This window comes from Glycine soja, chromosome 20 (genome assembly GCF_004193775.1).
Source record: "Glycine soja cultivar W05 chromosome 20, ASM419377v2, whole genome shotgun sequence".
Lineage (NCBI taxonomy): Eukaryota > Viridiplantae > Streptophyta > Magnoliopsida > Fabales > Fabaceae > Glycine > Glycine soja.
In genome coordinates, this window is record NC_041021.1 from 31,752,384 (window position 1) to 31,763,687 (window position 11,304).

Consider the following 11,304-nt stretch of genomic DNA (forward strand, 5'->3'; position numbering starts at 1 on the left):
ATTTGAAATTAAAATTTGGAAGTTGGAAGTTGGAAGTAGAAGTTATTAGAATTAAGCATTTGCTTGAAGATTAATACAAGGTTGCTTCAACAAACAAAGCCTTGTTTCAAGATTCACTAAAGACCAAGCCTTGCCTTAAAACAAAGTGCTTTCAAGACATGCAAGGCTCTGGTAATCGATTACCAGGAAGTGTAATCAATTACTAGAAGACAGGGTTGAGAAATAGCTGTTGAAAAAGGTTTTGAATTTGAATTTTCAACATGTAATCGATTACCATATGTCTGTAATCGATTACTAGCAACGAAACTTTGGAAATTCAAATTCAAAAGTCATAACCCTTCAAATTATAATTGTGTAATCGATTACACAAACATTGTAATCGATTACCAGTGGAAAGTTTTCAGAAAATCTGCCAACAGTCACATCTTTTCATTAGATTTGTGAATGGCCATCAAAGGCCTATAAATAGGTGACTTGGACACGAATTTTAAAGAGAGAGTTTTTTTTGGTCCAAAATGTTTTATCCTCTCAAAAGACAATGAGAGAGATTCCAAAAGAACTTCATTGTCAAATGCTCTCTCAAAAGAAATCTTTGGCCAAACACTTGCAAAATCGATAAGGATTCTTACATGATCTTCATTGTAATATTCTTCTCTTGAAGAGAGAATTCTTCTTCCATTCTTCTTATTCAATGAGATTGGTTAAGAGACTGTGAGTCTCTTGTTGTAAAGCATCTGAACACAAGGGATGGGTTGTCCCTGTGTGGTTCAGACTTTGTAATGAATTTTACAAAGATAGTGAAAATCTCAAGTGGGTTGCTTGAGTACTGGACGTAGGCACAAGGGTGTGGCCGAACCAGTATAAAACTATGTTTGCATTCTCTTCCCTGATCTCATTTATTTTATTGCAATCAATTTTGCCTTGCATGTTTAAAGAACATTGTTAAATTGATTGTTGTTGCTTCTTCTGCATTCTAAGCCTATCCCTCTTAAGTTATTGAGGCCACAAGGTCCAACATAAGACACTCTCCCTTAAATTAGAGTAACATTTTCTCACCCCTAAAATTTTACAAGGCAAAAAGGAGACAAAGAATATCCTAATCTCATTTGAGATTGAAAACCAATCCCACTTAGCCATACTTAATCTACTTTAACATGTAATGAAGCACAACAAGATGCTCCTCGCTATAATGAAATGACAAAGAAAGAACATATCAATTCTTTAAATAACAAGATGCTCCTCGCTATATTGAAGTCCATTTTATTGACCATTAGCTGGATTTTATAATTGGATTAAAAGTAATAAGGTGTAATTAAGGCTGTTAAAATAAAAATAAAAATACAGTAAGATCATGTTAAGATTTAAGCTAATTTTGGTTAAATACAGTAAGGTGGGTTAGCCACATCAGAACAAAACAATCAAAACGCATAGTACATTAATATCCATGTTACAGTTGAATTTTCATGTGATAGCTAGTACATTTGATTGAATTCTCAAACGTACACGCGTGAATATTAATGAAACTAGAGATTAATCAGACTTAATTTGGGCCTTAAAAGCAAATTCTTGGAACATCTCTTCGATGGTACCAATATTTGTGTTAGCTACTTGAAATGCCAAATGCCAATAGAATCTAATACTTTAATTTCTATATATGTTCTCACTTGTGTTTGCTACTAGCTAGGTAATAGGTTATAGGTATTATTCTTCTTTATTGCCCTTTTCTCATGTACTACTAATAATAAATCCTTGTTTCAGTGAAGAACAAGTTGTGATTTTATGATATCCTAATTGGATCAGCATTAATTTATTCTGGCATCTATCTATAAATAGGATTGCATGAGTCATACATTTTCATGCTCACATCAAACAAGCCTCCTCATTAGCATCATTTCATTCTTTCGAGTTTATCATTTCCAATATTCCAAACTCCATGGCCAACCCAATTCCAATTTGTCCATGGCCCTGCTTACCTTCTCTCGAAGCAACAAGCACTTCCTCTCATGAAAAAACCAAAGAAAACGAAACGAAAGGGAAAGGTATTCTTCACACAAACCCTTCGGGTTATGATGATGCCAATAGTATAAGGGTCATAACAATTGTAGGGGAAAATAGAGGTGCTGAAATGAAAATAACCCAATCCCAAAAGAAACAGCAACCCATTCAAAAGAGTGATAAAGTTGTGAGAACACTATATTCCACTCCAATAATGAAAGTTGTGTACAGTACTAACAACAATGTACAGTGTGTCAACAACTCAATGGTGTTCAACTCAATGGTCTTCCATTCAACAGTTTTATTAAAAAATACAGTGTGTCAACTCCTTCTAGGTGATCATCAATGTATCTTCATTTTTTTTTGTACACATTCATGGCATGGCTTGCCTTGATTTCAACGTTAGATTGTATATATTATAAGTTTTTGATGATCAATTTCATTTCACTATGGAAGCAAATCTTTAAATTATGCTCGGCTTCCATAAAAATAGAGTGTTGTCTATAATGTATTTATCGGTAGTCAGGAAATTCAACTGCGTGAGTAGAGAGGTTTAAGAAGATGGTTTGATGTTGTGTTATGTACTCAAGCTCAAGGTTTAATTGTTTTTCATGGATTCTGAAAATGATTCTCTACATGCTTTTATTTCCAAATCTGGGCTTCAACTAACCAAAAAATACACACACACACACACATATATACACAAGTACTTTCTCTATCACTTTTCAAATTGAATTTTCCCAAAATCCTGTATGTTTGACTCAATTCACATAATGCTATTTTTAGCCAATTAGGTTGATAGAATAACTCCATTTCTTGCCAACTTTTGTTGATAAAACACCTTTCAGACGATGATTTTGTTGTACAGCTTCTCTTTTCTTATTAAACATATACTTATTTGAGAAATTAGGTATAGTTTGCATTCCTTGAAGTCATTTCCTATGATTTTAGAAATTTAGGAGATGCTTACCCCTATCCCATCAAAGATTTAAAAAATGTCATAACAACAGCAGCAGCCACAAAGAAATTTCATTCCAAGAAGCCAGCTGCCGCAGCAGCTTCTGCTGCTCCAAAAGTTCTTAAATCTGGTTTGAGCAGGAAAGAGGCACTTGAAGAGGTTGGCAAGCTACAAAAATAGATTCTGGCTCTACAAACTATGAAAGAGTTTGTAGAGCCACATTGCTATATTGTACTATATTGACATAGGTATTTGAGAGCTACTTGTTTTCTATCCATAATTTGAGTTCTCGTAAGATTATGATGGCTACATGAATGATGTCAAAAGTGTTTGTACCAGAGTAACCTGACTGTTTCTCGTAAGGTCTGTTCATCTTTCCTTCACCTAATAAAGGTTTTTCCTAAAATATTCATCTTACAATAGGGGGATACAATGCTTTGTCTCTATTTCAGGTATCATACATTGGAAAAATTGCTTATATATCAGGCAACCAGAGCAGCCCCAGCCAGAAGCACCCTGAATTGAGTGTTGGATGAGAGCCTAAGATCTTCTTTGATAGTCAATTTTACTCTTTGTAGAGTGGTACAATTTTTTTAGTTGTACCTAGGCATATATTTTGCTAAATGTTTGTGTCTATTGGATACACTACATCACTTGAACTCAGTTGCAGTATCAGCCACTAATGCAAATTTGGACATAGGTTTTCAGATCTTTTGTAATTCTTTCTCTACTGGTTTAGATTTTTAGACAATGTGTTAATCCTTTCTCCATTGGTAGTTTGTTTACCAGGTAAGGTTTAAATCTTAGCATTTCACTGTATTTATTTCTTTTATGGCAGACATGACAAAATAAAATTTTGAGAAGGTTGGCTATGCCTATTACGAGGAAGAAAGGATTAACATTTTTGTGTGTAGAATAACAATGAGAATAAGTATAACAGCGAGTTTTACATTGGCTGTCAAGGGCCTAACACAATCCTCTTCCATAACTCTCAATGTAGCCGACTTTACCTAATGAGATAAGATTTTGTTGTTGTTGTACAATAACAATGAGGTTTGAACCTATGACCAATGCTTAGTTTTTGGCCAGCATTGGAATAGATCATTGAATTTGTATTATGTACGGAACGAGTTGTTGACATAATGCTGCTTCTCAGACTTTACACAGAGAAGAATTGTTCCATTGTATTAGAGAAAAAGCTGAAGTTACGGCTTAAGGAAGAGATGGTACAATTATGCTTAAGATGTTTTGGACATTTGAGAAGATAAATGAAAGACTCAGGTAAAAAAGTAAATTGGATGAAAAATAATCCAATCCATTAATAAGAGAGATAAACCAAGAAAGACCAGTGAAATTGTTAAAAAAGGATCTAAACTAAATTTAGATAAAACACAATAGAAAGACCTATTTTTTTTTTGTAGTGACAAATTGAGAAGGAGGAAATGGTGTTTTAGTCTAAGGTAGGAAAAGTCACAGGACTCAAATAACTCTTGTAGAATACTTACATTTATCTTATCCTAATGGGACATGTGAGAGCTCAAATATGTGAACTATCAAGTTTGAAACCTTGTCTTGCTCTACACGATTAACCCCTTGGGTTTGACTTTAAATAATTTTGGTTGCTCTTACACATTTCATAGTACATTAAAAAGAAGGTAACATTTTTGCATAACCGTTTACTTTGTGACATTCAGACCGTGGGTGAAGCTATCTTTTGCTAAGGCTTCAAACCTGAAGCAGTTGACCTCACCTTGCTATATAGTTTCTTTTGATTTATATATTTTTGTACATGAATAGTGAATTGGTTTAAGAGTTGAGTTTTTGCCCTAAAAAGTCAACGCTTTCATCAACTTGAATAAAAGAAGAGAAAGCCAATAAACTCAGCCGCGTTTGTTTTCCAAGGTCAACATTGTCATTACCTTGAATAAAAGAAAGCTACAAAAACCTTGCGTTAGTTGTATCCCATTCTAAATAGCCGTGATATGTATACTTTGGACACATCATTATTGTGCCAGTGGATGTTTGTCTGTTCATATCCCCACAAACACATTTTGATTAAATTTTATTTACAAACTCAATTTGACATCATTAGTAATTTTTTTAAAAAGAATTATTAATTTATTAACAAGTTACATTTTGACCTGTAATTATACTTAAATATGATTTTGGTATGCAAAGCCATCACATCTAATAGTTTAAGAGAATGCCGCGTTTTTAAACCCCATTTAGTACCTCATTATTGGAAAAGGAATTTTAGAGTTACTTCTAGTTTTCAGTTAATTGTATGCAGAAAACATGTTTAATTTTGATACCCTGTTATTGCAAAGATTACACAACGAAGTGTATTCTAATTACATTATATTAATATCCAGATCCAACCCAAATTATTTATAGACCTAAAGCAAATTTTAAAATGGGTCTTTTTTAGTCTAATAATTTTTTTAACAAAAATTAATATTTTTATTGAAAATTTATTTTTCAAAACTTTTAAAGATGCAAAATTATTTATTAATTTGTTATTTTTTATTTCCTTTACTATTTCTTTTTCAATCGATATTAAAGATAAGGTTTTTATTGCTTTTAAAATGGGTCTTTATTGCTTTCTTTGCTTCTTCTGAATTTAATCAATAGTATAAGGTTTTTGATGAAGAGGACAACATAAGATGAATCAGTTTGGTCGGCTTAGACATTCATTTATGTTTGAGAGGAAGAACCAGCCAAATTAACCTTAATCCCATGAAATTAAAACATTAATTATACATTTGTGATTCAATTGAACTTGAAGGAACTCAATTGAAACAAGACAAGTGTATCTGGGATATTATAGTTATCTAAACCTTAATTGGAATTAGGAGTATAAATAGGCTTCCCTTGTTATCTACTTCACTCACATTGCTATATTGTACTATATTGACATAGGTATTTGAGAGCTACTTGTTTTCTATCCATAATTTGAGTTCTCGTAAGATCATGATGGCTACGTGAATGATATCAAAAGTGTTTGTTGTTCTTCCTAATTTTCCTAATAAGTTCATTATTTGCAGTTTCATTTAAGCTGATTTTGATTTATGAAATTCTTAGCGTGTTGGGAAGTTGTGTTTGTGACTTCTATTTGGTCATGTTATCAGGTTTCCATCGGTTGCATTTGGTTAATTGCAACGTTATCTTGAACATAAACAAAAAACGGGTATAAAAACTGCCAAATTCAGAAACCATTATCCCATTTACATCATCATATAGTACACCATACAAAATGCATCAAGAAGTAGACACTAGGAAGAAGGAACAATATCTGAAGAAGGAAGAGTACCTGCTAGGAAGAAGGAACAGTATCTGAAGAAGGAAGAGTACCTGCAACAATTTAAGATGAACTGCCATAAGTTCCATTTTCAAAGCTTTCATCCAATATATGCATTAAATATTAATGAATTTTAATTATGTGTATGAGTTATGTAAATGAATCTTGCAAAATCAAATATATAAATAGAAAATTACATTAGACGATGTTAATTAATTCTCCTTCATCATGATCATTACGATTAGCATGAACGTCATCAGCTTCTTCTTCTCCGACAACATTACGAGTGATTTGTGCGGTCAAAGGACTAACATAGGTGTCCATGTATGAATCATCATCTTCTACATTGACACCAATTGTTTTGCCCTGGAGAACCACGCACCACCTTTCATCACAAAATACTTGTCTAGCTTGTTCTGCCATGATGAAAGGGTCATTTTGGTAACCAAGTTTCTTTAGTCTACCAACATAAATCCTATATCATCGGTGCGCACACCGGTGTTGGTGTCAACCCATTTACATTTGAAAACACATACAGTAAATTTCACATAGTTAAGCTCCCAAATTTCATCAATGAACCCAAAGTAAGGGATGAAAGCTACACAGGGATTGGCGTCATTCACACTTGTGAAGTGTTGAGATTCAGCCCTTAGGGTGACCCCGCTGTTCTGCATTGTACTTTTGTCATCTTGTGCTTTTGTGTAAAATGAATACTTGTTTATGTCGTATCCTTGCCAGGTTATAACATTTCTTTTAGGCCTATCTGCTAGCTTTCTTAATGTTTTTGAAGCATTCTCATATGCAAAGATTGTATCTTTAAACCAATCACAGAAAGTCTTGTTATGCTTTTTCAACACCCAATTCTTTGACATTTTTGGATTATTCTGTTTGACTAAAGCTTCATGCTTAAGTATGTATGGCAAAATTTCATTACTGTTGTTCAAGACATACAAGTGATCTTGTAACAAATCTTCTCCACTTGAAGTGATCACATGCAGTCCTCTAGAACCCTTACCACCCACTCTGTCATCATGCCGAGACTCAGGAAGGCCAACAGGTTTTTCCTTCTGAATGTATTCTGAACAAAATTCAATGGCTTCTTCTACAATGTAGCTCTCAACAATAGATGCTTCTGGACGATATAGATTCTTTGTATACCCTTTTAAGATCTTCATGTATCGCTCAACCGGGTACATCCACCGTAGATAAACAGGACCATAAAATTTGATTTCTCTGACCAGATGCATAATCAAGTGAATCATGATGTCAAAGAAAGCAGGGGAAAATACATCTCCAACTGGCACAGTATAATTGTGGCCTCATTTTCCAGCTCATCAAACTTGACAGGATCAATGACTTTGCTACATATAGCATGGAAGAAAAAGCACAGGCGAGTCATGGCTAACCTGACTTTGTTTGGCAAGATGTCTCGTATAGCCACGACTAACAATTGTTGCATCAACACGTGACAATCATGAGACTTTAACCCTACAAGCTTAAGCTCTTTCAACTGCACAAGGCTCTTAATATTTGAAGAGTATCCTTGTGGAACCTTCACCCGTCGAAGACACTGACAAAAAATTATCTTCTCCTTTTTGGACAAAGTATGACAAGCTGGGGGCAAGTAAATTTTCTTTCCATCATACCTTGGATGCAATTGTGATCGTATCCCTATCTCAGCTAGATCCTGACGCGTATTCAAGCCATCCTTTGTCTTGCCCTGAATGTTAAGGAGCGTCCTAATCACACTGTCACATACATTTTTCTCGACATGCATAACATCAATACAATGTCTAATGTCTAGATCAGACCAGTACGGAAGATCAAAGAAAATTGTCCTCTTCTTCCATATGCAAGTCTGACTTTTATCCTTCTTTTGAGTCTTTCCAAATATAGTATTCAGGTGTTGAACCCGTTGGTATACCTGCTCACTAGTCAACGGTATCGGCACAATATCGTGCTCTTGACTTCCATTAAAAGCTTTTTTCAGTTGTCTGTAAGGATGATTGGGTGGTAGAAAACGGCGATGCCTACTGCAGTCTATTTTTCTTCCATGTTTTAGTTTTATGTAGCTTATGTTTTCTTCACAGATGGGGCATGCATGATGACCCTTAACACTGTAACCGCTGAGATTCCCATATGCTGGAAAGTCATTAATGGTACAAAAAAGCATTGCAAGTATTTCAAACGTCTCCTTGCGAAACGCATCAAACACTAAAACCCCCTCATCCCACAACTTTCTGAGTTCTTCAACCAACGGACTTAGATACACATCAATGTCATTTCCTAGCTGTCTTGGGCCCGATATCATCATAGACAACATCATGTATTTTCGCTTCATGCACAACCAAGGAGGCAAATTGTAAATTACTAGCAGAATTGGCCATGAACTGTGTTGAGGGCTTAAGGTGCCACATGGATTCATTCCATCACTGGCTAGTCCAAGTCTAAGATTTCGTGGCTCTTTCCCAAAATTTGGATTCAAACCATCAATCTTCTTCCACTGCGAGCAATTAGCCGGATGACGAACCATTCCATCAGAAATCCTGCCATTTGCATGCCATGTAAGGTCTTTTGCGTCGTCCTCGTTAGCAAAAAGACGCTTAAACCTTGGAATGATTGGAAGATACCACAAAACCTTCGCTGGAGGGCCCTTCTTTGAGTTTTCATAATAACTGCTTTCCCCTTCATCCTTTTGTACCGTGAAGTCCCACAGATAGGGGCATTTTGACATTTATTGGAATTCATGCCTGTACAGTATGCAACCATTGGGGTAAGCATGAATCTTCTGATACTCCATACCCATCGGACACAATATCTTTTTTTCCTTATAGTAACTTTTAGGCAACGTGTTCTCCTTTGGAAGCAGATTGTGCACTACCTCAAGCAGTGAGGTGAAACTTTTGTCACTCCACCCATACCTGGCATTCACATTAACCAGACTTAACACCGCAAACAACAGGGTTAAGGAATTCTTGCACCCCGTATACAAAGGCTTCTTTGAATCACTCTACAATCCTTCATACACAGGGGCGTGTGCTTGCTGGAAAGACTCTTGTCCAAGGTCACGAATCATGTGCTCCAAGCGATCTCCCATTTCTACATCAAACGGTTCAGATTGGGACCCACTCTGCATGTCTGTCACTTCACCATGCCATATCCACGTCGTGTAATTCTTCTTAATCCCATCACACAATAGATGGTCCCGTATGTCGTCTAGTAGTTGTCATCTTCCATTCAAACAGTTGATGCAAGGACAATAATATTTTCCTACTTCATTCGGTCGACCTCTTTCTGAAGAAAATTGCAAGAACTGCTCGATGCCATCCTCATATTTTGGGCTCATGCGACTTTCATTCATCCAACTTCGATCCATCTAAGCAATTCCATGCATGAAAATCTCACTTTTTATTTATAGGTGTGGATCTATCCCATTTAGGAAGACTGCCTTTTATGTTAGCTTCAAACGTCAGGGTTAGCATTATTTTGAAAATTTTGACTAAATTTTGGCAGCATTTCGCATTGGTCTCCAAGTACACGACATGACATCGGTGAAATGAATTTCCCGATAATCAAGTATGCATTCAGAGAACAACTTGAAATGCATTGAACCGAAATTTCATCAAATTAATCAAAATAATAATAACCTTAACGAATGAATCTAACATAAAAATACTAGTCTCCCCAAACTGTCCAAACGGACAATTCAAGACTAAATACAATGACTAATGCAAATTGTCCGCAAGAATCATTGCATTCAGTCTCAAACGGGAATCTAAGATTCACTCAGCATGAACAACAATTGTTTATATAGCGAATTACATTCATGACGTACAAGAACATACAAAATCTAAATTTCAATTACAGACAAATATCAACATCAACAGTTGTTTGTATAGCATATAACATTCATGACATACAAGAACATACAAGGACATCAACAGTTGTTTATGTCTGTGTCTCTGTGTGTGTGTGTGTCTGTCTATCTCTTTGTGTGTGTGTGTGTGTGTGTGTGTGTGTGTGTGTGTGTGTGTTTGTGTGTGTGTGTGTGTGTTTGTGTGTGTGTTTGTCTATGTGTGTGTGTGTCTGTGTGTGTGTTTGTCTCTGTGTGTGTGTGTGTGTGTGTGTGTGTGTTTTTCTGTGTGTGTGTGTGTGTGTGGTGTGTGTGTGTGTGTGTGTGTGTGTGTGTGTTTGTGTATGTGTCTGTGTGTGTGTGTCTGTGTGTGTGAGGGGTCATTCGAGGGTACCAAAGGATCATTATATTTTAAACATCATCAGCCACACGATGCACTCCTATATTGAAGAGTTACTAAACCACTGAGGCCAGAACAAGCATTATAATCAATTTGCAACAACATCAATTGACCTTTTTTGGAGGACACTACAATTCTGCCTTGTATTATGCAACTACCAACGGATAACACTCAGATTTGTTAGATCGAGTGGCCTCAGAATAATTAAGAAGGGGGGTTGAATTAATTATTCCTAAAACTTTACCAATTAAAAATTACTCTTTTAAGGCTTTTACTAAATTGTTAAGAGAAAGAGGAGTAGAAGAGAAACTTAACAGAAAGTAAAAGCGGAAATTAAATGCACAACGGAAAGTAAAAGAGTAGGGAAGAAGGAAACAAACACACAAAGATTTTTATACTGGTTCAGCACAAACCCGTGCCTACCTCCAGTCCCCAAGCGACCTGCGGTCTTTACAAGCAAAGATCCACAAGGGATGTACCCTCCCTTGTTCTCTTTGAACCTAGTGGATGTACCCTCCACTAGAACTGATCCACAAGAGATGTACCCTCTCTTGTTCTCAGTCAAACCCAAGTAGATGTACCCTCTACTTTTGCTACAAAGGATATACCCTCCAATGTGTTAAGACAAAGATCTCAGGCTGTTACACCTTTGATACTTTGTGAATGGGGATACAAAAGAATTCTCAGGCGGTTAAACCTTTGAACGCTTTTGTATTAGGGAATGGAAAGAATCAAAAGAACTCTCAGACTGTGTCGTTTTGAATTCTTTGACAAGGGAGAAGGGAGACACAAAAGAATTC